Here is a 27980-nt window from a genome sequence, read left to right as displayed (position 1 = left end):
ATGCTGATCAAACCGTAGTTAGCTCATTATTTTGTTTCTATAGTATAACAAAGCATAGCACAATTTGACCGCCCGTGTGTTGCCGATTAACTCATTACTTTGTTTCCAGTACACAAACATTAGATATGCATCATTCGGCGTTAACCGTAACAACAAAACGCATAAAAATACTATATCTCAAACGATAACCGCATCTAAGAGCCTTCAGCGCTTACAGTAACTATTGTGTCTGCTAAGCCATCGAAAACATATTCGAGATTTGTTTTTTGCTTGATTTCGTAACAATTGAAGAAATATCCTTAAATTCTCTTTGATTACGTTTTCTGTAAACACGAAAGCTGCGCTTGTATCAGGTAGGTTACCAATTGCGTAACTACAATGAAACACATCCAACAATCGCAAGCACGCAGCCTCGGAGATAAATCCACGGTAATCGACGGATGCCCAAGAGACAATTATCATTAATTATCACTTTATTTATTATGAAACCGACACAAGCACTCGACATGTCTTGTAGTGTTTGCTATCGAAAATAAATTCGATAGGCTTTGCTATCGATACCGCTCAAAGAAAGCAATGGTGTTGAACGTCCCATACGGTTTTCTTTCTCTACTTTTATCGTTACGTTAATTTCTAACTATTGAATTGATAAATTATTTTATTTCGATTGGTTGATGTCGGAGATTATTTACTATTGAAAAATGCAGGTAATCATCAAAACGATCACAACCGAAACGAGTACTGAGCGAATTTAAACTTTTCTTAAATGTTTTCTTCTATTTAGTAGAACAAAATTGATACTTTTCGAATCTTCGAATATGGAAAAAAGAATATAGAAAAGGACCGAAACAAAATATGACATAAGAATAAATCGGACTAAAGTTTTTATGATTATATTAGTGGAATACGAAAACTAAATGAAAGAAAACTTTTTGCACGAATAAATTCTACTATTAATTTTATTCACGACAGATACGTATTACGCCTACGACTTGCAGGCTTCATGCAAGCAAGGTAAAAAAACAGACACTGCTGAAGCCTGCAAGTCATAGACGAAATATGTATCTGTCGTGAATAAAATCAGTAGCGGAATTTAATCGTAAACAGGTAGGCTTTATTTCTAATTCCCATCGTAGTAAGGAAAGCCACTCTAATTTTCATCATTTCTTAGGTGGATTTAATGAATACACTGAAGTCGCTTTTTACGCGGCTTTTCTAAGCGACTATTTTCACGCAAATTTCGGAATTTACGCGGTTTTTTACGCGAATTTCGGAATATACGCGGTTTTTTCTACGCGAATTTTGGAATTTACGCGGTTTTTTACGCGATTTTCGGAATTTACGCGGTTTTTCTACGCTAATTTTGGAATTTACGCGGTTTTCTACGCGATTTTCGGAATTTACGCGGTTTTTTATGCGAATTTCGGAATTTACGCAGTTTTTTTTACGCGGTATGTATCCTTTGCGTAAAAAGCGACTTGAGTGTACTCCAAAAGTTCTGCTGCTGATTTGACTCAAACACACTTATCTTCCGATCCGTGCCCTTTGAATTCACTAAAAAGCGATTATTAAAGCATTTTATTCAAATTACGCAACTGACTTTATATCTTAAATTCGTCGTACCGTTTTAAAATCCGTTCATCAAAATTTTTCATCGTCCGAACTAAAAATCACAATAATGTTTACGAAGCTAGCGCGCATGTATTTATGTAGGACGGCATGACAAATGTTATTCTGCAAAACTTCTGCAGGTCATGCAAGTTTTCCCGGCTGCAGAATAACGATGCGTTGCGTGAATTATTTTCATTTTATGAATGACGAAAATTGAAACGATTCGTCGACATTTTCTTCTTCGTCGCACGAAAAAACGTAGGAAATTTGGCTGCTAGGAATTCTTTAATGAAAAATGGCATTTAAATAAATCTCAGCTCACTTTGATTGATCGCGTATGATAGTCAACAAACTAAAATATTAGGGAATAACTAATTTTGCGTTGTGTATCATAAAAATCGCTGATATTTTTAATAATTTGTGTTGGATAGGACGGGAACAGGCAATTACGACAAAGGAGCAACAAACCCAATTGGTTTTTTTTTTTATTAAATCGGACAATACATCTGAAACTTACCTAGATATTTTTCAAAAATTCGCCACCCGTTAGACCATTTTTCAGAGTATCTTCACACTTTTATTTATTTATTTCACGACGGTTCTACAATTGATGGAGGGACGGTAGGGGAAAGCAATGTTGCAAATTAAATAGAGCATTAAATGAGCATTAATTTATTATCATACTTGGGTAGCTCTATCTGCACCGGAAGTGCCATTTCCGAACATTCTCCTGCTAACTTTATCTAAAGCTAGCAGTGCATTGTTTTTTCCTATAAAAGAATGGAGCATTAAATTCGTCGTTAGAAGCATTAATTAGCAATAATTGAGCATCATTTAACTGAATGGAGCAGCTAATGTTCTACTAACTTTGTACTGTCAGCTTTAGGGACATGCCCAAATTAAGCAAGCGGCAAAGTTCCTCATACGGTAGGTTTCTCCCTCCATGTCCCGCTGAAAAGACGGTGAAAAGAGATAGCGAAGTATTTTGAGATGCTGACGGTTAGCATGTTACTCGAGCATCAATCTTCAAATTTGTCCACTAGACATTGCAGTTCAATGCAGTCGGAATCCGTTTGGATTACCGTGCTGCATCAATATCCGGACACTTAAGCAGGTCACATTTTTAATATGCTCCGTAAAAATTAACAGCGCAACACAACGATATTTGCTTTGAACTATAGTCAAATTTAAAGTTTTAATTTTCAGTAACACATTAATTTAATGATAGAAACTCAATAAAATTCATTAAAATAAGCAAATTAAAATGGCTTGTCTTGTTCATAAATCCGGACACCTCAATCTGATTGAATCAAAATCCGGACATTTTTGAATCGATTTCCGGACAGGCAAAACTTTCTCATATTGTGGTTAACAAATTAATACCCACAAATAAAAACGCATTAATTGTAACAATCAGTGTTTAATAATTACTTTTCTTTACTTTTTTATCTTTAACGCCACTTTTGTTGCATTGAAAGGGTTGGGAAAATCGTTTCTAGCGATGATGAACATTCGAGCGATCTGATTCAGTTTCATTTACATCACTACTTGTAAGTGATAAAACTGTAGAGATTATGACAAATTTCACAACAGATCTTGTTTATTGGTCGGTCAGACAATCGGTTTATCACTCAACCGTGCGTGCTTCTCGATGTAAGCAATGCAGTAAACCTTTTTTTCGTAGCTAGGTGAGATGTAACTCTGTGGTTGTTGCTAAGAGTTATCAAGAAAACAATATCTTGTGATCAATGCTAAAGATTCATTGGCTGTCTTGAACTGCACAGATTATCATATGTGGGGATAACTCACAGAGTTGTTCCAAATCACTGACTTTCCATACGTGGTCGTTGGCAAATACCTACCTACCCAGTGAACTGGTGATTAACTATTCCAAAGTTAAAACGTATTTAATAGAAAGTGTATTTCACAGAAAATAAATTCGGTAGAAAGTCTCAGACTTATTAGTTAGTTTATTTTGATTTATAACATTTTTTAATATTACATTGTTTACTCATTATCTCCTCCATCTTGGCTCTTTGCTTCATCTGTCTTTCTTCGATCTTTCTAAGTTTCTCCTGTTCCCTCCTAATCTGCTTCGAATGCCTTTCCTCAATTTTTCTTCTTTTCAAATTTTCTTGCTGCTGCTTCTCATTGGCTTCCGCTTGATACATCTCCATCCATTCGTCACTAGTAGCTACTGCTGGAAACGCACGCCGTTTGCGGTGTTTCTTATCTATCTTTGGAGCTAAATTCGTACTGGTTCCTGTAACCTTTGAAGGTACAATGTCAGCCTGTTGAAGCTCAGATAATGGTTCGATGGTTCCTTCACAAAGTTCCGAAAAGCTGTTCGATTCTTGTAGTTCTGTTAAAAAACCAATTAGGGTACTTATGTTGAAAATCGAAGTTTTTGGGGGCTACCGTTAACGCTGGGCATATGGCTCGATGCAAACGGATCGTCATTTGTACAGTCGGTGTAGTTTGCTTCCATCTCTTCGGCCACGGCTACCTGGTCTATTGGCTCAGGGTTGATCACTTCGTTGAGATGATCAGGCATGTTGGCATCTGTAAATTTGTAGAACAAATGAAGGTTGAGGTTTTGAGGGAAAAGTAAACATTATAACCTAAGTTCATTTCATCACTATTGAAATCCAGTAAATCATCTATCCCCGAGGAATCAATGATTAGGTACTCTGGAACACCTTCGACTTCATCCATAAGATTTCTCCAGAGTGTAAATAGACTGGTATCTTCCAAATCTCCTGACCAAACTAGTTTGTTGCGATTTTCTTCAAACGAAACCTTTTGTGCAGCAGTAAGTTTGCTATTTAACATCTGAAGGAATGTATTAGAGTCCTCTGAAGATGTATTAGTTGGTGATGTATCGATTTGCTCTGCTACCTCCTGCATATTTTCCACTAAGGTTGAAGGAGCAGATTCTGGAACTGGAAGGCTTTTATAGTCGATTGCGTTTGGAATGGGAATAAACCACATTTACAGAATCCATGAATCAGCGCATCAGTTTTACCGGTCATATTGTTAAGTGTTTCCTCAAGCAGCGGCGCAAAATCAGGCCGAGTTATCATTTTGCCACGGTTTTTAAATCGCCACATTTTTAGCTGATCTTGCCAAACCTTTTTCATTGGAGCGAAAAAAGCAACGTCCAGCGGCTGCAAGAAGTGGGTAGCATTCGGGAGTAGAGATATAAGTATTATTCCTTTCTCTCGACAAAAATTAATAGTGTCGAAGGTGGCGTGGGAAGAATGCCCATCTACAAAAAGGATAATGGGAAACTCTAACTCTTTTTCTGCGGCCCATGGATAGAAAACATTGGCAATAAATTCGTAAAAAGCTTATGTATTCATCCATCCCGAATCGGTGTATCCAATTCCCCAGCCTTTGGGGACGCTTCTTACAACGTTAGATGGAATGCGTGACTTGTACGGAAACAGGATCAATGGAGGAGCCAATTGACCTGCCGCCGACGCGGAAACAAGAACTGTGTAGTTCTCGTTTTCAGAGTTGGAAGTTAGTGATTGGACAGTTTTCGATGCTTTTTCAGCAATAACCTTCTGCTTTCTGGGCACAAGATTAAAGGCACTTTCGTCCATATTAAACACGCGTTCTGGATGCCCCAACACGTCAAGGAGATTTTTTGATTCCAGGTATTCGTTAACTGTTTGGAACCAGTTTCGGACATCAATCTCAGTGACTACTCGCCTTTTCGACAAATTGTTTGCCGTGCGTATTGACAATTGTGGGTGTCGGTGCAAAAAACGTCTAACCCATCCTCGACCAGGAAGACCGTTTTTAAATACATGCGACTTACCAAGAGATTGTACAGCGTCCCCTACCTGTAGCATCAATATTTTTTCAGTTACCGGATACCCGGCCTCTGCACACGCAATGATGTAGTCCAATACGACTTTCTCTTCATCGTTTGAAAGGGCAGGCTGAATACCTTTTCGATTCCCAGCATATCTCGATTTTACCTTGTCCTCCAGCGTACTTTTTGGAACAGCATATTTTTTAGCTGTTCCACGGATAGATGCTCCTTTTCGTACTGCAGTTACAGCTTGGTTCAATAACTCCTCAGCTTCACGCATTGCTTTAGAAAAAAGTTAATCAGTTGCCATCAATAGTTAAGCTGTCCGGATTTAAAAACATCTTGATATCTTGGTTGAAAATCCGGACAGTGTAATTAATTATTAAAATACTTTTTATTTCAGCATTTTAATGAATGATACTTTCTCCATTGATTAAAACTTACCTTTTATATTAAGGCCTACCTTAAGAAACTGTTGTACTAGTGATAATAAGTTCACAAAACCGCTAAAACTGAAAGCACTACTTCTTAATAATCCGAAACAACTCGAAGAAAAAAGACACTGTTTGACAGTAACATTACGTTTGGATTTATTTTAATTATATCGCACAGCCTACTTAACTTCCGCTTATGTTTAAATGATCTTAGATATATTTGAAAAGCTCTCCACATAATTACACCTCATAAATAGCATAAATTACTCAATAATTCAGATAAATTGGACAAGGTGTCCGGATATTGGTACCGTCCGGATTTTGATGCAGCATGGTAAAGATTTTTACATCGTTAGCGCAAAATGACCTACCATGCTGCATCAAAATCCGGACGGTACCAATATCCGGACACCTTCACTAATTTATCCTTATTAAGCAATAATATATACAATTTATGAGGTGTAGCTATTACTTTGCAAATATATATAAGATCGTTTAAACATAATTGGTGGTTAATTAGGCTGCGCGAAATAACTTAAATAAATCCAAACGTAACGTTGGTGTCAGATACTGTCTTTTTTTCAGATTAATAGTTTTTTCAGATTACTAAAAAGTAGTGCTTTCGCGATTGGGTTGGGTTAAGGTTTTGGGAACTTATTATTACGAAGTAACCAACTTCTTAGGTTTGGTATCAACAAAGAAGGTCAGTTTTAGTTAAATGAGACGGTGTCATTCATTAATGTGGTGAAATAAAGTGTATTTTTATAAATAATTACGCTGTCCGGATTTAAAACTATGTTTTTAAATCCGGACATGTTTGACAATTGATGATAACTACCTAATGTTTTTCTTAGAAAATGCGAAAGGACACGTTCATCCAGGCAGAAGGTGTAATAAGAAAAGGAGTTTAGATCCATGGAACCGTCAAAATATTTGGAACTCCAAAATACTTTAAGGCATTCAATGCAGAAGTACTTAATCAATTTCGTTCTCTAGTTAGGTAAGTGGGTCAGTGTAGCACTTGACTAAAATCGTACCGTTAATGACACCAAAGTGACATTAAAAGTAAAAAATTGTATAGAGAGATGATTATTTAATACTACATTTTGCAAGTGATAAGTTGTTTACTTACCATGCTGCATCAAAATCCGGACGGTACCAATATCCGGACACCTTCACTAATTTATCCTTATTAACTAATAATAAATGCAATTTATGAGGTGTAGCTATGTGGATTACTTTGCAAATATATCTAAGATCGTTTAAACGTAATCGGTGGCTAAGTAGGCTGCGCGAAATAACTTAAATAAATCCAAACGTAACGTTGGTGTCAAACAGTGTCTTTTTTCTGCGAGTTTTTTCAGATTACTAATAAATAGTGCTTTCCACTTGTTTGAAGCGGTGGGCCTAGGGAGAGTGAAACAGTCAACTTTCTAGGGTTAATCTTGGCCCGATTAACAACACATCGTGGATAATGAGCGGGCTCTTCTTCCTACCTGCTGGAGTCATTCTGCATTAAGACGGTTTATTCAACGATTGACTCAGGTGACTTAGCCCTTGGAAGGAGATTCTCTAAATCCCTGGTACGTGTAAGTGATGTTGCTTATCGACCAATTCCCTTTTGGCCCTTCATACAAGAGTTGGGAAGCATGACCAATCGTTGAATATGTTCAACTCTTTTTGACATGATAGGCTCATTGCTATGAAGGGATATTCTGCTAAGGCAGGTGGTAATACCATATATTCATATTCATATTACTAATAAATAGTGCTTTCGCGATTTAAGGTTTTCGGAACATATTATTATAAGGAAACCAACTTTTTAGGCTTAGTATCAACAAAGAAGGTTAGTTTTAATTAATTGAGACGGTGTCATTCATTAATGTGTTGAATTAAAGTGTATTTCTGTAAATTATTACGCTGTTCGGATTCAAAACCATGTTTTTAAGTCCGGACATGTTTGACTAATAATGGTAACTACCCAATGCTTTTCTTAGAAAATGCGAAAGGACACGTTGAACCAGGCAGAATGTGTGGTAAGAGGAGTTTCGATCCATTTAGAAATCCAAAATACTTTAAGGCATTTAATGAAGGCATTTAGAAGTATTTAATCTCTTTCGTTCTCTGGTTAGGTAAGTGAATCAGTGTCGCATTTAACTAAAATCGTACCGTTAATGACGACAAAGTGGCATTCAAAGTAAAAAATGTATAGAGATGATCATTTGATACTACATTTTATAAGTGATAAGTTGTTTACTTAAAGGCATACATTTCTAAGACAAAATACGAGAAAGTTTTGCCTGTCCGGAAAACGAGTCAAAAGTGTCCGGATATTGATTCACTGAGATGTGAGGTGTCCGGATTTATGAACATGACAAACATAAACTTCTTTTATTTTAATGTATTTTTTTGAGTTTTCATTGTATAATTGACGTGTTATTGCAAATTTAAGCTTTATATTTGATTACAGTACAAAGCAATAACTAGAATGTTGCGAAATTATTGTTTACGGAGCATATTAAACAAATGACCTGCTTAAGTGTCCGGATATTGATGCAGCATGGTATAGGCATACATTTCTTAGACAAAATACTAGAAAGTTTTGCCTGTCCGGAAAACGATTCAAAAGTGTCCGGATATTGATTCACTGAGATGTGAGGTGTCCGAATTTATGAACAAAACAAGCCTGTTTATTTCTCTTATTTTAATGTATTTTATTGAGTTTCTATTGTAAAATTGACGTGTTATTGAAAATTTAGGCTTTTGATTATAGTACAAAGCAATTACTAGAATGTTGCGAAATTATTGTTTACGGTACATATTAATCATATGACCTGCTTAATTGTCCGGATATTGATGCAGCATGGTACAGCTCATTTATAAAAAAAGAAAAGAGCAGTGGTCCAAGATTGCTCTCCTGTGGTACGCCAGAGCTGTTACAGAACGAGTCGGAAAACTCGGATCCGATCTTCGCATCCAGCCTACGGTATGTTAGCTAGGATTGTAGCCATTCCCAGAATGGAAGGGAAACTTCCAGCTTCTTAAGTCTCTCAATTTGCACCCCTTCATTCATGTTGCGCAGGCAGAACAAGGCAAAATCAAAGAAATTCGTAGAGACTGAACGTTTTGGAAAAAAAGTCTGAAGAAATGTATCGTTGACAGCTAGCGAACAAAGGGTTGTTCACGATTATCTCGAGCATTTTAGCGCTGGATGTTGTTGTTGTTATTTTAACTGTTAGTGACACTTTACAGTTGATAGTGTATTCGTGTCGGAGTTTAGAGCCGGAGCACAACGATATAATCCCTCGATAGTTTTCAACGTTGCGCCTACCACCCCCCTTCTTGTGTACAGGGAACATAACTGAATTTTTCCGTTGAGTAGGGAACTACTACTACTACTGGAATGAAGCATTGAACAATAGTGAAAGAGGTCCAGCGAGAATAGTAGAACACTTGGAATGGAATACCATCAGGTCCAGCCACTAAAGAATATTTTTGATTTCGGACGGCAGTCTCGACATTCTCTTCAGTTACCCGCATAACGTTGAGGTTAACGACATTGTTAGGAGTGTTTGTAACAGCGGTGGCAATTTACTTCAAGGAAGGAGGAAATCGTTTAAAAGCCTTCATGAAGTGTGTTGCAAAGAGGCTGCATTTATCGTGCGCAGAGTTGGCTTTATGATCGTCCAGAAATAGATCTGCAGGCAGAGTATCTTTATTTTTTGTAGAGTTGACAAATCACCAGAACTTCTTTGGATTTCTGCGAAGGTTTCCCTGCATACGTAGAGTATATAGGCTTAGCAGATCATTCTCAGTGTGCATTATCAATAAGAAAGCTGGCCTCAGAGTCAATCCTCGTGGTTAGCATTCACGCCTCTCACGCCGAGGACCCGGATGCAAATCCCAACCCCGCAGAAGTCACGAATGACCCAAGCTGTTAAAGTGACTATTATCAAACAAACAAAAAGCCTCGCCCAACGCATGTCAATCTGAAAGGAAAAGGACTGTTAGTCCGCCACCTGCTGCTACTGAGTGTGCCTAAGAGAATTTTACATTAGTCTTCAGAAACAACCGCTGTCGGATTTTTTTTTTGTGACGAGCGAGGCACGAAAGCAAACGATGCTAAATTGTCATAAGAAATGGCACTTAGTTTTTGAACTCACGGTAATAAATACCCATGGACAAGTGACGACGATAAAAAAGCAGGCATTAAAATAAGCGGAACGCCGGATTTTGAACAAAACTTAATTTAGTCTCAAAACTCTTTCTGCATCAATTTCACGATTTTTACCGATTCATCCGTTTTAGACTGCTGATAATAACTTTATGTATAACGTCGAGCGGGTAAAATCCCGACAAGTAGACCCAAAATAATAACGACGCAGTTTGAGCAGCCCAGACAGTTTGAATTTTCACGCTAAATAATTTATCTGGATGAACGACAATAATTTCAAAAAATATATCATTTTATGCTTCACCCATTTATTTTGTCAAAGCAGTTTTACTACAAAATTAAATTAAAGCATATTAATCAATCACAGAAAAATAAAAATTTTGACATCTAGAATAAAAGCTAGATGCCATTTTCCTTCAAAAGTAAAAATGGCCAAAACTCGCGAAATATTTTTTTTTTTCGCCATTTATCTAAATTCTTGTTTTTGAAATATGATAACTCTTGAATGTATAGTCAGAATGTTCTGCCACAAAAGACGATCATTAAGACTGTCGCAGTGGCCTTTTAACCCAATGCCCTTCTGGCATACAAAAAAAAAAAATAGTCAGAATGTTGGAACATTGATACCATAATGTCGAGGAATCTATTCTAAACACATATTGTTCAGTCAAAACAAATTTTGCGAATGGCTCTGAGGCTCTAAAAGGTCAAAGGGTTAATCATTCATAATGGTGTCTTTATCATCAATCACTAATTGTACTGAACTTACCTTTCACACTGCTCATTGCCTGATTTGCACCAAATTTCCAACAGTTGAACCCTTCAAAATACTTCGTTCATCAACTGATAGATATCTAGAATCGTTTGGAAATACCAACAAAATAGTTTTGTAAATGCGAGCGCTTGAGTAGCTGTTCCTTTCGGCACAATGGTTTTGACTCTATTTCGGAGATTGTGCATCAATTTACAATTAATGAAATAATTTATGTAATTTAATACAACAAAAACAGTTTTATATTTAGTCATTTAGCTATAAACATAATTAGGATGAAATCAATTGAAATTTCGCTTGGCATTTTATTTCATTATTTTCCTAATTTTATTCGTAAAATACTCACGGAATATGCTCAGCTTGTCATAAAATATAAATATGCTCAATTTAAAGACTAGATTGCTATAACCCTAACAATCTAGAACTGTAATCACAGTTAATCAAAACTGAAAATGAGAACACCTGGTTTCCTTGCCGGTAAATGTACACGTCGTTATAACGTTGGCTGGCTTACTTCCATATAATGTTTGTTTTCCGTTTTCGTTTGATAACCGAACATGTGTGCATTACCAACGGAGATTTTTCCTGATAAATAGTTACAAAGACTGCAATTTCCTGCATCGACATATGGCATATACTTTCATCGATTACGTTAATTATGGCTTCGATATGCCTGTACAACTGTTAAATTTTGATTAAAATATCTGAATTGATTTTAGTTTAGTGCAATATGCAGCACGTTAGCTTAAGTACGTTTGCACAAATGTTACCTTTGTTTGCGAAGCATTCAAATTGGAAAATGGTATGCTGTAAAGTTGCAGGCCATTTCCAAAACGACTGAGTTCAATGGCACATCTTCGAAGCTGGTCTTAATTTCAGGTTATTGTTGTGATACGGCTGGATAGTTATTTAGAAGTCATTACCCTCGCACAGCATCTGTCCCCAGAGGGGACAAACCGAACCGAGTGAGCGAGAGAGAGAGAATACTGCATAGCCTTATCAAATTTATGCACGAATCGTCGCCTTTATACGAAATTGATGGAAATTGTGTCGATTTCAAATTGTCCCGCTGCAAGTGCGCTCACAAACAGGCTGCCGTGCCGAAGATGTGCCACGAGACTCTAAACTTGGAACACGATCTCGGACGGTCTTGGTTTTGACATTTTCATTCCATAATTGAACCTTTGCTCTCCCTTTCTTCGTCTCTTTGCGCCAAATAAGTGGTGGTATATCAACGCCTTGCGTATTTCTGCATCAGTTACAGGATGCCAACGGAGAAACGCAGAAGAGCGTCCAAAACAAAAACATCCATGTCGAGGCGGACGGAATAAATTAGACATCCCGCAATGTGCTCCCCAGGCATCTCGACGACACGATCAGTAGTGAGTGAGCAAGTTTGCCAAAACTCCGAACCAATCGTCAAACTTGACCAGCCAAACGTCTTCGCTGCGTCCATACCAAATGAGAATGAACGGTGTTTTGCAACAGGTTCTCGAGCCGGGGAGGAATTTGAAAATGCGTGCCTGGTGCTGCACCCATCGCAGCGAAATCTAATGTCCGTAAGGCATGTTCAATGCCGTGCTATGAAGGGTGGCCAACAATGCGGTGGCAGTTACAAGGGGGCGGGCCGCCAGAGTCAGGCACTTGGTGGAAGACATTTCGCGAGGACCGGACCGCGTTGATGGATGGATGGCTCGCGAACTGGTTCTCATCAAAATATTGCGGCTGGGCCGTACTGCTGGGGCTCGGAGGCTGAATATTATTTCCACGCGCGACTGCACGATAGGATGGTTCAACTACCCACTAGAAAAGCAATCAACGTTTGTAAACATGCTTTATCGCCCAGTTGAAGGTATGATGAAGATAATTATAGGCCAATCGAATTTTGGCTGTGAAGGACTTTTAATGAGAATGAGTAGGATCGCAGCTGGTTCCACAATTGTCTGCTCACTAAGAGTTCCCGAGAGTCCAAAAACTGTAACTTTTATGTCAATGTTATGATGCAGTAAATAGTTACTATACTTAGGAAACAAAATTTTTGTGGAAAATTTTTCTATATCGCTTCTTTGGAAAAACTTTTACCTCTATTTGACCCACAAAAATATTTACGTTTTCACGATAACATTACAATTAACAAAATATCTATTAATGATCTTTTGGTGTAAATTATTTTAAACAACAACGACTTAAAACGTCATGTCATGATAATAGGAAAAGTTCGTGCAGTGTATAATTTAACGAGAGGCTATTAGGTATTTTTCAAAATTATCATACACAATATGTCAAAAGGTTCCAGAATTGCGTAAAATTTTGTACGCAGGCGTAGCTAATGAACATATGAAAAGCCATTAGGATTTGATACATTCGAGCCTTTGAATTTTTCAAAGGGATTCCAAGGGAAATATACGTTGCTGTACTTATTGCTATAGTACCTCGCTGAAGTTCACGCCCTTTTTGGCGTCCCCGAGAGCTAGCGCCCTTGGCGTGGATCAACATGGCTAGTCCCACGCTACGGCGCTGCAAACGAGTTCAATATCTCAAATGCTATTCTGACGCTTGACGTTGAACCATCGTGAGTGACACATATCACTCTAATCAGTATTCTTTGATTCTTCTAATCAGTATTGTTCGAAACCCGTTACGCTCTGTTTTATTTCCGCCACAATAGCACATTTGTTACGTAAATGTCGTTCCCACAGTGTTCTCCCGTTTTCGGACATTACACTTCCTTTATGGTTGCATTCTTGACGATCATCTGGCGTGCGTGCCAGTTCAAGTATAGTCCTGACATTCCAAGTACCGAGTTCCATCGAACGGGTATTGGATAATGGTTGGTGTCTTATACACCTGTAGGCATAAAATAGACTCCTCAGTAGTTATCACCCTCTTATCCATCCTCGTGGTATCAACCGGGGTAAGAGCAACCTTAGCGGACATGCGATAACCAACATTGCTGGAACCCAAGGTCACGTGTTCACAGGGAAAGCGGTACTCATGTAAATGGAATGGAGGAATAACCTACTAGTCTAGGCTGTCCAATCCCATGTTAGAACGGTTCTCGACGATTCAATGTAGAACTTCGTTTCCTAATACTGAAAAGCGTCTGTACTCCAGGTTGCGAGCAGCTAACGATAACGTCTGGCTCAGGTGTGTTGTCTCGGCACTGAAGCCTAGATGGTAGCCCCATCACGAGATTCGGTAGCCTAAGCCTACTAAGGCACCTTACACTATCGATTAAGAAAATACAACTCGGGACATTCCAGTTGTTCACGAAGAACGGCACTAGTCTAACAAACCAGTTTTCGTAGATTCGACTCGTAGACCTTGACTAGGAGAGACTATTAGAGATAATAGGAACGTGGCAATAGCCCCGCAATTGAACACTAATGGTTGACAATGCAATTTGTCGAACAAAAAACCAGAATGCCAAATTCCGTCGGAATGTGTCGCCAAGACTTCGCTTTTTTACGACACGGAACATTCGGCATGAACCCAAGCAACGAAATAAGGACGTGGAATAAAAGCTTGGTACCAAAAATTGCAAATCGTGAGAACCGATAGGTTGCTGCTCCAGCAGTTATAATCCCGAGAGTTCATGGAAGTTTAGAGGTGGAAGGCCCAATTTTACCAGACCGGTGGAGCCTCCAACGAACTCTAATGTTGAACAGAATGTAAGATGGAATAAAAGGTGATAACCGTAAAGATATGTTCGTTGAAGATAATCAGCTCATTCTTCAATTATACCATTATAAACGTGCACTATTCCCACGAAAGTAAACTCGACGATGAAAAGGTGAGGTGACGATGAGGTGACGTACAATAACTGTTCACCGCGGAATGTCAGGATTGGCATCGGAGATATAAACGTCGCGGTCGGTAGGTCGGAAACGATAAATAGACTGGTGATCGGGTCCCATAGCCTGCACACCGACACGGAGGACTATTGCGGCCAACTTTGAAGGTTCCCAAGACCTGGTGAGCAGAAACACTTTCTTTCCCCGCAGATAAATTCATAACCCACCTGGAGATCGTCTGACTGCCGAACAATGGCCCTAATCGTTTATAATCTCGTCTATCGGGTTTTCTAGTGCCAATATACACTCCCTCCGAACGGTGGAAATTGAATCGGATTGGTTATCGACGGCATGCCAATCATCATAACGGAACCATCTTTCTCGGCTAAATACTCGACGACCCACAAGCAGTCGAGTGCTACGCGTGCCTACGCGTATGAAACTCTAGCACCCTTTGTGGAGTTTGATGTTTCGACCCTCGAAAACAAATGTGATAGGATACTTCTTATTTACTTCTACCAGTATAGAGCCGGAGTGGCTCTTGTCGTACTAAGGATTCCTCTCCACTGTACTCGGTCCTGGGCTATTCATCGCAATCTCGTTGAGCGTCTAGACACACGAAAGTCATTTTCAAAGTGGTCAAGCCATCTAGCACGTTGGGCCCTTCTATTCCTGGTACCGGTGGGGTTCTTGAAAAGAACGAATTTCACCGCACCGTCATCCGGCATGGCATGGTCCTTGCAACATGGCCGGCCCATCGTAGTCCCAACTTTCGCCAGGGGTACGATGGGAATCTGTTCAAGTAATATCTGAAACACGTGGTTCATACGCCTACGCGCCACTCTCTGCTATTCGTATTCACTCCGCCAAAAATAGTTCGCAACACCTTTAATTCAAATTCGGCAAATGGACTTATGCCGTCCGTAAGTAAAGTTACTGTCTCAAGCCCGTAGAGGACTACCGGTCTGGTTAGCGTTTTGACATCGTCAGCTTTGTGCGGTTGTGCTTTGTGCTCCTTGATCGAAACGTATTGCGGAGGGAAAAGTAGGCCCGACCTCCTGTTTGAATGCGTCGCTGAATCTCTTTAGTCGTATTATTACGCAGGCACCCGAACTGGTTCAAGACGTTTGTTAACTCTAAGCGGAAGGATTATGATCTAGCTACGTGTATGAAGTTAGGTGATCTAACCGCTTCTACTGTCGAAGGAAAGTGCGAACTTTTTGCTTTACATTTCGGGAATGTATTCAACTCTACCGCAACCCTCCATGATCCAGATATAAACAACACTGTTCGCTATGCTCCCACCGACGTTATTGACGTGGATGTTCTCGGTATCAATGCCGAGACGGTAGTTGCGCCACTCGCGAAGTTAACAGATATGGTGCCGAAGGTGCTCTAGTAGAACCTCTGCAAGCGATTTTCAATTTCTCACTGCAACGTCGAACATTCCCTACAATCTGGAAAAGCTCATGTATGACGCCGGTATACACAACAGGAGACAAAACAGATATTACCAACTATCGTGGGATAACTTCGCTGTCTGCCGGGTCGAAATGCTTAGAGACCATACTGAACAAAGTGATTTTTGAAGCATGCAAAAACTATATTACACATTCTCAGCAGGGATTCTTCCGCAAGCGATCTGTGGAGTCGAACCTCTGTGGGTTTACTTCCTTCTGTATCAGCAAGATGGATGCTGATGTACAAATTGATGCAATATACACGGATATCAAGGCTGCTTTTGACACAGTGAATCACGAAATACTTACGCCAAACTTCGACGACTCGGCTTCTCAGATAGACTCTGTGATTGGCTGAAATCTTACTTAGCAAACCGACAGCTATACGTAAAGATAGGATCGGCTGAATCAACAACATTCAGTCCGCAGTGCGGGGTTCCTCAAGGAAGTAACTTAGGACCACTTCTGTTCGCTCTTTTCTTCAATGCAGCTTTACCAAGTGGTGCCGGCTGAATCATCTCGTGATTAGTGTAGCAAAATTCTGTGTGATTTCCTATCGACATCTGAAGAATCCTATTCTGTTCAACTACTCCATCGACGGAACTATTTTGAATCGTGTCGATCAAATTAAGGATCTAGGCGTTCTGTTAGATTACCAACTGTCTTTCAAAACGCACTACTCTGCTATTATGGACAAGGCTAACCGCCAACTTGGTTTTGTTTCGAAAGTTGCTGCTTATTTCACTGATCCACTGTGTCTACGCGCATTATACTGTTCTTCGGGTCAATTGTATGGTCGCCATATGACGAGATATGGATTTCCTGAATCGAATCTGTGCAGCGTAGGTTTGTTCGATACGCGCTACGTAACCTTCCAAGGCCGAAACCACAAGACCTGCCTCCTAATAAAGACTGGTGTGCATTGATTTGCATCGAAACGTTGGAAGATCGGCGGAATGCCACCCAAGCTGTATATGGTGCAAAAATTTTACAAGGTGAAATTGATAGTCCCGCCCTGCTTGGTCAACTTCACATCTACGCACCACAGCGCATTCTAGGGCCCAAACAGTGGCTACGACAACCTCCTAGAAACACTGTATATGGCAATAATGACCCAATGTTGAGTGTGATCGTGAGCGAACGATTCCAAGAGGCGTATCATTTATTCGATTTTAACGTGTCTACAAAGACCTTCCGTCAGCGAATTTACAAAAGCATGTGATATATTACGTTACTTTAGATCATTAAGACCCTAAGCTGTCAGATGATTTTTTATATAATAAACAAATAAACAAATTATGGGTATGAAATGGGGAAGGCAAATGAGGAGCGTCCAATATAGCTCTAGCTATCCCAAGCCCCTACCTAGCGCCTCCACGTGGCCATACCCGGTAATGCTCTATTGAGTAGCCAAGCTAGGAGGTGCGATACTGTGTGGTTCCCGGCTGCCTGATCTCATAATCGAGGTTTTGGGCAGACGGTGGAGCCACACGATCTGGTAAGCATAATATAAGTTATTTTAATTATTTTTGTCGTTTTAGCTTATGAAGCATTTACTGCTTTATAGTGAAAACTTTGGCCAATACGAGTGTTAATACTGCACATGGATATTGGATACCAGAAGAAAAATTAAATTAATTATTAGAAGCATTTATGGAAACTAAAAGGACGCAACTCTATTCCATTCGAAGGACTGCTGGTGAGATTGTTCTATTTTTACCCATATATACCACATTTCATAAATAAACTAGAATCGGGAAGAGGGAGGGACCATCAGAGCACTTGTTTGAAACGGTGGGCCTAGGGAGAGTGAAACAGTCAACTTTCTAGGGTTAATCTTGGCCCGATTAACAACACATCGTGGATAATGAGCGGGCTCTTCTCCCCACCTGCTGGAGTCATTCTGCATTAAGACGGTTTATTCAACGATTGACTCAGGTGACTTAGCCCTTGGAAGGAGATTCTCTAAATCCCTGGTACGTGTAAGTGATGTTGCTTATCGACCAATTCCCTTTTGGCCCTTCATACAAGAGTTGGGAAGCATGACCAATCGTTGAATATGTTCAACTCTTTTTGACATGATAGGCTTATTGCTATGAACGGATGTTCTGCTAAGGCAGGTGGTAGTACCATATATTCATAATAAACAAATAAACAAATTATATGTGACAGAATACCGTCTGCTATGAGAGAAGAAAGAAGGTCCAGAAGAAAGAAGAAACCATGAGTCCACAAAATGACTGATTTGACGAGGCATTTCAGCAAGAGAAAGAGTGGACAAAAGAGCTTGGAAAAACTATCTAAGCATAACATTGTCATAAAGGAGAATCAGAAGGAGGACAACAACTATTCTGAACTACCGACACGCGCAAACGGAGCCGGAATGAAAGTTAGCCACGGAGTGCCTACCAAAAATAGTATCGTCACGGCTCTCGATCTTCAGAAAATCCGGCAAGACACCGGGCAGCTGTAGATTAATAAAGCCGCAGGCGAACGAGTCGCGAAATCCAAGAGCTACTTGGAGAGATTTTCGTGATAAATCTGGTGAAAGTCAGGATACGCTGGCCCGGCCACGCCTGCAAGTATGGCAGACAACTTTGCAATGAAATCTTTCCTCTTCAAGAACATCATCGGCAACAGGGATAGAGTGATGAACCAATAATAGAGAGGCTCTACGTGCTAGATGCGTCCTGTTCGAAGCTGACTTGTAAGTGTCGGGACGCTCGAGGAGTTGACGACGAGTAACCCTGGACCGAGTAGATTGGAGATCAGTTCTCTATTTGGCCCGAGCCATCCCAACTCTAAGCTTCTGGAGAAGACGAATCAGGTATCAGCAACTTTGGCTCGAGCAGCACGTTCCTCACAATCATGTGGAAAATTTGTGCCTTGCCCGTGTCATCATTTACCTGATGAGGACGGGAAGGATAACAGGAGGAATAGAAAGGGGTGGATGAAGAATTTGGACAAAGAGAAACACCCCCTGGGGAGTATACTCATGATAAATAAGAGCCTACAGCCCGTGAAAATCGGGGTAGGATTAGTTTACAGTCTATTATTTACACTGTATTTCTATCGCTGTCAGTTTTTCAAAAATTGGAAAAAATGCCGTCACCAGAAAAGCAACGTCGCGAATTGATTTTGCGCAAGCACCTGGAAAATCATCAACTCTCACATTGGGACGCTGGAAAAAAAACTCAGAATCGTGGAGTCAACAGTGAGTCGCGTGATTAAACGTTATTACGGAACTCTGAGCATCGAATGGAAGGAGAAAAGCGGTCAGAATGGATGTTCTATTAGCGATGAGGATCACAAGAGTGTTGTGAAAGAGTTTAAGCGGAATTCCAATGCCTTGGTCAGGGAGGTGGCCAAAAAATTGAATCTGTCCAAGTTGTTCGTTCAGAGAGCCAAGGACAGGGAGAGACTGCGTACGTACAAAGTGCAGAAGGCTCCAAATCGTGACGAACGGCAAAATACGGTGGGAAAGTCACGAGCCCGAAAACTGTACACCCAGATGTTGACGAAGCTTCATTGTCTCTTCATGAATAATGAGGCTTACGTCAAGGCGGACTTTCGACAGCTTCCCGGGTTACTGTTCTTAACCGTCCAGGACAAGCTTGATGTTCCGGAGGAAGTAAGGAAGCAGAAACGTTCAAAGTTTGCCAAGAAATACATGATTTGGCAAGCGATCTGCTCATATGTGGTAAACGGAGTGCGTGGTTCGTGACTACCGGAACTGCAAACGGGCAGATCTACCTCAAGGAGTGTCTACAGAAGCGTCCGCTTCCTCTGTTGAAGCAACGCGAAGGCTCTACGATCTTTTGACTGGATCTAGCTTCGTGCTACTATTCAAAGGATGTCTTGAAGTGGTACGATGCCAACGGAGTCGCTTTCGTACCCAAAGAAATTAACCCTCCGAACTAAGGCCCATGGAAAAATACTGGGCTATTATGAAGCAGGCACTACGGAAGTATCCCAAGGAGGTTTAATCTGATAAAGATATGAAGAAAGAGTGGGTTTCCGTACAGAAGAAGCTGCAGCCAGATGTTGTACAGAACTTTGTGAGTGGAGTTAAGCGTAAGGTGCAAGTATACAGTTATGGTATTGAAGTTAAATGAAATAAATAAGCCAAAAGCTTACTAATGGTCTGAAAGCCTGAAAAGAATCGGTCAACTAGATAGTTTTCTACAGCGTTTTTTTTTTCGTGCTGCAATTTGATGTGGTGTACCTTTTATCGCAAATGAATTGGAAATTACTAAACATTTTTTCTGTTTTGTAAGCTCTTAGCTACGAACAAAATTTAACCAGGGTCCAGTTTATTGTCATTAAAATCGTTTAATGGGATTCCTAATTCAAAATGTTGGCATGAAAGCATGTTGTTGGTTGAATCGTTTAGCATTTGATAACGTTAAGAGGCAAAGGGAACATTAAATTAGCATCTCTTCCAACCTCTAAGCGGGTTTGTGTGGTTTAATAAAAAATTAAAATCAATAATCCAACCTTCTACACTGTTATTAACTCTTGACTGGAATGCGCCTAATTGCGAATGCATTTTAAACAGTATGCAGGGCAATTGTATGCTAATTACCTTTTAAAACTTTAGTACTGCATTTAAGTACTCGTGTAAGTACGTGTGGTTTGTGTCTTCGCTTCAGTCCGCATCGCCTCGAAAATATACAGCATGCATATCACTCTATTCGTGCACACGAAGCCTATATAATATCGTTTCGTTTGTACAGCGCATTAGTTTAAAGGACAGGACCAAATTGTTTTGTAATCTTCGCTCGTATGAATCTACTATTACCGAATGACAATAAAACGATCATACGAATTCCAATCTGGTCCACAAGTGTCGGTTCTAGTACCAGGAGAAGCTTAAACCACACTATAAAACTTTTATTCAGTTTACTTGCGCTCTCATTGCAGTGAATCAATCTAGCAATAAAGTGCAAAACTAAATTACAAGTGTCCTTCACCTTTCGAGCTGTTCAATCGTTCGCAAGAACCGCCGAGTTCCTTCCTAGTATCTTAGTACACTCTATACTCGTCGATCAAGAAAAGATCGAAGAACAGTAAGCTTCACAATGTTCTGTAATAAAACGAAACAGTTTTACCTGATCTCATCACCCTAGCTGTTGGCATTGGTATACTATCATACAGGCACAATTAGCCGCTAGCTAAATATACGCGATTCCACCTCATCATTATCCATCATCCCGAACCTGATGTATAACAAAACTGTAAATTGAGCATTTTCCCCAATCGTTCCAACTCTGACAACATCTTTCTCGTCGCTAGTGCACTCTATAGGATACGCTAAGAACAAGCATAATGAAGGCCTACCTCCAAGCGTTTTTTCCCAGTATACTGATCCATAAACCAAAAACAAGCGCAAACCTCACTTATGCAGGTTAAGTAAGATCGAGAGTAAAGTGAAAATGCCATCAAAGAATCTACATAGCTGTATTGCTACAATTCCAAGGGATTTAAGGAAAGAAGAAAAACGATTTCAGGGGCTTTACCCGCATCCAATGGATTTGAACCAACCGAACGGTCGTATATTGGGATCATTCGCCGAAACACGCGGGGTGAAAATATAGGCAAACTTTTGCTTTCTATTGTGCTCTCCTTCTTCTTTAATTATGTTTGTTTGCAAAAAAAAACTACTACGCTCTGGTAGAAAGCGAACGTGCGGAACGATCACCGGTGTGTGTGGGGTTGAAGTGATTGATTGGAGACAGAGCTGGCTGGGATTCCTATACACCACGCCGCTGCTGCTGCCGCCAGGCCAGGCCAATAGAAAGATTGACGGAACAAGATGCAGAAGACATAATAAAAGAGTAATTCCAAATATGCGACTGGTTGGCGGAGTTGGAAAAGATGCCAAAACCGTGATTCCTCAGCGAAGTATAAAGCCTAATACAGAAGAGCAGATTGCTCTTTAGATGCGCCTACGAATGAGCTTTTCGAAAGAGAGACAAAGAGTTTGCACCCGATCCCGAGCACCCATGTTTGCGCTTTTGGAGAGAAGTGTGCTGAGAGCTAAACATGCTGAGATTCTTGTGAGCGAACAATTGTAAGGTTTTCTTCTACCAAAACTTGAAAGCTCCAAGCTAGTCGTAGGTTCGTTGTCTCGAAGCGTTTAAGTTTTTTTGTCTAGTGTTGATCTAGCTGTATGAGCAAAACGGCTGCAATAACAAAACATATTTACGTTACAGTTGTTTTCTAACCAGAAATCACATTTATTAAACTTTAACTTTTTTGTAATCTTAAATGACCGCTATTTTGAATAATATTAAAATAAAATAGGAAACATTGATGGACAATCAACAACAAACGCTTTGTCATTGAAAATAAATGTGTGCCACTTGGGACGGTATTATACGGAAACATTGTTACACCTAAAAAAACTCCGATGTAAATGTTGTATATATTTTACGTTCATCAAATCGACAACTTCCAATGAATAGCGGTTCAAGCATGTACCCTTTCGCCCAATCTGACATACATTATTCTTACTACAATGGATCCAATCAGCCCGTGCGATTTTTTGTATGTGTCCACTTCTTTGCTAACTTACAGCCTTTCTGTTTCTGTTTCCCTTTATGCTTACAGACCAACCCAAAGACACCAAACAAACAAATCCATCTGCAACAAACTGAGAGTACCATTGCGCGCTTGTACGGAGACAGATAAGCATACAGAGAAGAAACACCAAAATCCATCGAACCATCATAGCTACACAATGTCCGCGGCCCGGTGATGATAGTGGAGAAACCGTTACCCAAAAATGCCTCCGCTGTGAGTCACAGCAGCACGATGTCGGCCAGCCAGCCGGCCTCGACGGTAGTCGGTGGAACCGGAGCCGCTGCCCTCGTCGTCGGTGGTAGCACCGGTGGCAGCAACCACTGGTCGCTGTCTACCGGCTCGTCGACCGGTGGCACTTCAGCCGGCCGGCACAGTTGGGATCCGGGTCGGCTCGGCGTCGAGCATCTGGCCGGTGCGCTAAGCCCGCTGTGCATAACCGACGCGAGCCACGAGATCGTTCGACCGAAACCAAGACGGTAAGTCCAGTAAGCTTTCTAAGTTTTGCGCACCACCGTTGTGTTTTTCCCACCCCTGAATATGTGCTCACCAAGTGAATTGCGGTGAAAACCTTACAAAAGTAAGTTTTTCAAATGGCTTAACTTCGTTCATAAGCTTTTGAATTGTGTTACCGTTAGATGATAGTCATGTAGAGAAGCTTTCTCATCCACAACCTCGTTTGTGGATTACGTTTGCAATATTTCTTCATTCCCGGTGCGCTGCGGTAAGAAATGTTGGTCGGACGTTCGACATTAGCGAATCTTTTGCTTGTGTCTGTTCATCGTCTTCCGACTAGTTCTTAATGGGTTTGTTTTGGTACTTTACTGTACATTCTGCATTGTCTAGCAATCAAATGGGTTATTGTTTGTTAAACTATGAATATTGGAAATATTCTTTTTCCTAGCAAATATCCTTGTACGTGGTACTTTATTATACATTCTGTATTGTCTAGCAATCAAATGGATTATTCTTTGTTAAACTATAAATATTGGAAATATTCCTTTTCCTAGCAAATATCCTTGTACGATATTGACAACAGAACCGCAGATGAGCTATTAATCAATACAAAACTTGACTACCGTCGAAAAGTGGTCATTATTTTTGGCCGCAAGTAAATATCGTGACGATTGGGTTGGATTGAAAGTGGGCGAATGCCCCAGCATAAAAAATGCAAAACATATCATTTAATGTAGCGTGCGCATAGTGCTCGATTTTTTTCCTCTACTTCTTTTTGTTGACGGTCGACGTCCAAGAGAAGTGTGGTACCCGAGCAGTTACGTTACGTAGCAGCGTTTTTGCTACCCAACGGACGCATGTATTTACCGACCGGAGTGAGTGGTGCAATGCTTCACCGGCCGCCGCCAGGGCAGTTATCAGACGTTTGAATGCATTTGCCATTTGTGCGTAATCATGTGTGTATAGAGCAAAAATTGTTGCTTCCTCTTTTATCGTTTAATTGTGCGCAAAAAAAGTAAAGCACTTAACTCTAAATGATATGTGTTACTGTGCCAAAATGCTCGTCAATAAAAGATGATGCAAAATTTTAAACTCTTCCCACAGCATTATTGATTATGTTTTGCTTCGAAGACATTGATGTTCTATTGTAAAAAAATCATTTTTATGAAGATGGTTACGCCCTCCTTAAAATTACTCACTTATCCCCCATAAAATTGCTGGTAATTTGATCTATCCAACGACATATAAAATGTTCAGTTTAGTTCAGTAGTTTAGTAGTTATTAGCATTTGAAATCTTTCACTCAAACGTTACACTTCTATTTTCGTTTTCACAAAGTGCTACCCAGTCCCAGTATAGTAAACAAAGACGTAGTCCTACGTCAAAAATTAGTGAACATTTGAAAACGGCCCGTAACCGGCTGTTCAACGAAGCTTTGTTTGTTTGTTGTTGTGCATAGAGGCATCGAAAAATTTCAAAATTTTAATTGCCACCCGTTACTTCCGAATTCAAAATCTTATCCGCCACAAAAACACAGGTTTTCTTGCCACAGAAACAGATCCGTTCCCAAATCATGACTTTTCTTCGCGAATCTATCCGCAAAACTAACTTTAATCTGCTACGAAGCTTGCTGCAGGCAAGAGCCTGAGGAATTTAATTCCCGGAATATGACTGAAATCGACTTTCTCATAAGTTTTATCGTCGGGAACGAGAACGGATTCTGGCCACTATTTATAGTTTGGTAGAGTTCGCTGCGGTAACACTTAAGCCTTTCTAGAGACGGCTTCGCCACAAGGATTCTACTCCAACGATTGATTTACACGTTGCGGGCAGAATTGAGAAAGCAGAATTAACCAGTTTCCTTGTACAGTGGACCCCCGTTCGTTTGAACGATTCCTCATGCAAACTAACGGGGTTAGTTTTTAATTTGAACAACTAGTAACCCTAAATATGCTGAAGTTTGTGTGAACTGGCTGCCCTGCTCTTTGTTATTGTTTTGGTGGTTTGATTCAGTTGGCAGTTGCAAGCAGCGAATATTTCATTTTCCGATCGGATTTATACCATAACCGTTGGGAAAACGCAATGTGAAACAGATTAAACACGCTAGATCAGTACAAACCAATCGTGTTTATGTGTATTGTAATGATGTCATATTGAGAATGACATTTGTACCATTTTTAGTTTGCACGTCGTGCAAACCAACGGGGTTCAAATTAAAAAGTGTTCAGATTAAAAACGGTCAAACGAACGGGGGTCCACGGTACTTCTTAATCACTCGCGCCACCGCGGTGCACCGTACTGCTGCAACAATCCATCAGCTCTCGAATTCCCGCTGATGGATTTTGCGCGTGATTGTCCATATTTATTTTTTTCTCCTTTTGTATTATGAACATTAAACTGTTTACAAACAACAAAGAAAAAACGAAAAGACAAAACGAGTCTTTTCTTCCAAGACATCAGTTGTAATAGATTTACAACAGACACATTTCACCGACTGTTCTTTTCACAATATTCACAGTGACGCAAAATAAACCCTTAAATATTGTAAAATTAAAGAACTATCCGTTAGTTATTATTTTGACTAAATTCTTATTAGGGCCAACTCAAGAACTGAGCTACCAGTTTACAAGAAACTTATAGATTTTAAAATGACCTACGCAACTTACCCAGCTATTAATAATTAGTGCCATGATATTGTGTTGCTGACTTATTCTGGGATATGGTCTAGATTCGTAATTGATTTTATTCTTATTGTTAATTCGTTTGATTTCACGTTCGACTATTCAAATACATTCACAATAAGAATGTAATTATTACTTTTCTATCCTTGATTTTGCAGTCAGATTCGATTAATATTGACGTATCAGATCCATTGATCTCTGCAGTAGCCGTAAGGAGAGTAATCGACGCACAAGCGATTGGCGTTTTGTACATAGTCACCCTTACGCACCTCCGTGGTCAACTATCATGAGGTATGATGCTGGTTCAATTCTCCTCGGCTGGGGGAGGCTGTTAGAGTGAATAGGATCGTAGTCCTTGCTCTGTAATTGTCCTGTACTCTCACATCTGGCGGTGAAATCTGTCGACAAAGAAAGATCAAGTCTTAGAAAGATGTGTAAGCCCATAGCTTTGCTTTTTCAAAAAATACTTACCGGCGGTAGCTTGGACATAATAAAGCTCCGACTCTGTTTGTCGACTGGTGGTTTCCATTCTCCGAAGAGGCTGAGGCTTGGCTCTCCGACTGCTTTCCTACTGCTTGGCTAACATCCGTAACAGGATCGGTTTCGTCAACCGTTGATTCTTGAAAATACATACCTGTGAAAAAATGTGAGGTTAGGAAAATGGACTTAGCTTCAATTTATGTTCATTCTTTTCCTCTAGAGACTTTATGTTTCTACCTACGATTAACCAGCCTGGTAATATTTTTCTTGGCTACCGGTACGTATTTCCTTGAATTTCCGAATTACCACGAAGATCGGTCTCTTATTGATAAAGAATTGAAATTTTACACTGTAAGGACAAAACAATTTCAGATAAAATGCTATGGTATTTTCATTGCTTAATAAGTTAGTACGGCAATATGTGAGTGTAATAGAAATTTCAAAAACAATGCATATCTATTTATAAGATCTAAAACACAGATTGATTCATCTTTATATGAATATGAGTTGGTTAATTATTGCGTTTATTTTGTCCATTTAGAATTAACAGAATTCTATAAAACAGTATGCATATGATGGTTCAAATGTTTTAAAACAATAATACAAAACAGGATTAGTTATCTTACATGGTTGAGATTTATTTTTGTTAAACTTAAATTTATATCTAGTGTTGTTAAAATTTTGATATTAGTTTGTAATGCTCTCCCGATTGGGTATCTATTCCTTTGGATCCATTTTATCAGTTGAACATTGGTTTTATACGAACTTGATGTCCTGAAAGAAAAGTGAAAGTATACCGAAATACCGTTAGAATTTACTCAAAACTGAAGTTTTGTATGAAAACGTGGTAGACGAAATATTCGAGCTTGTGACGTGATGCAGAAATTTTCAAAGTGTAGAACTGCACTCAAAGCTAGCGATTATTTTATATTACAGTTGTATTGCTGTCAAGTGTAGCGGAAGGAAAAACTGCGTAAATTTATGATATATCTTTCAATTCCCATTTATAACTAGTTTAAGCCATAGTATCAACATTTTCGGGTTCAGTTATCATTATTAGGTCCTTTCAAACAAATTTGTTCGACATGTCCCCTATTTTTATCAATAACCTCACGAACGACAATCCTCATGGAGATGTCGGAAGCTAGATAACGTGTTTTGAATATAGTTCTCCGATATCGATTGCCATGTGAGCGGTACAGTAGACTTCAGGGTTTTTACATTCACACTAGGTTGAGGCGTCTTAGAAGTCACAAGTCGCTTTCGACCGGGTTGAGCCATCTCGCGCATTTGGTCACAACGTTAGTACATATCTCAAGTTTCAATTCTTCTTTTTCTTTTACCATGTACTGTTTTGAACAAAAAAAAATGTTAAAATAATTACTACATATAATTTTTTTTACATGTGTGCTTTTAGTGCTAAAATTTGCTGTCCATTTTATTGATTGTCTCTGTATTATATAGCAGCAATCGATTGGTTTCAAAACCATAATTCATTTATATTTGTGCAAACTTGCACTAAATTATAGTAGTTAATATGGATACATATCACACATTAGAGTTTTGGTTGCAGTTGTGGAAGGCTCTTCGGCGTAATCTTATGAATGTTCAACTTAGCACTAAGTTGAACAACACACAACAGCATTAACAGTCTCGATTATTCCGCGCGCGAAATGATCCAGATTACCTCATCGGCTCACACGAGAAAGCGTGT

The sequence above is a fragment of the Sabethes cyaneus genome, chromosome 2 (assembly GCF_943734655.1).
Source record: "Sabethes cyaneus chromosome 2, idSabCyanKW18_F2, whole genome shotgun sequence".
NCBI classification, from domain to species: domain Eukaryota; kingdom Metazoa; phylum Arthropoda; class Insecta; order Diptera; family Culicidae; genus Sabethes; species Sabethes cyaneus.
Note: the sequence above shows the minus strand (reverse complement) of the source record.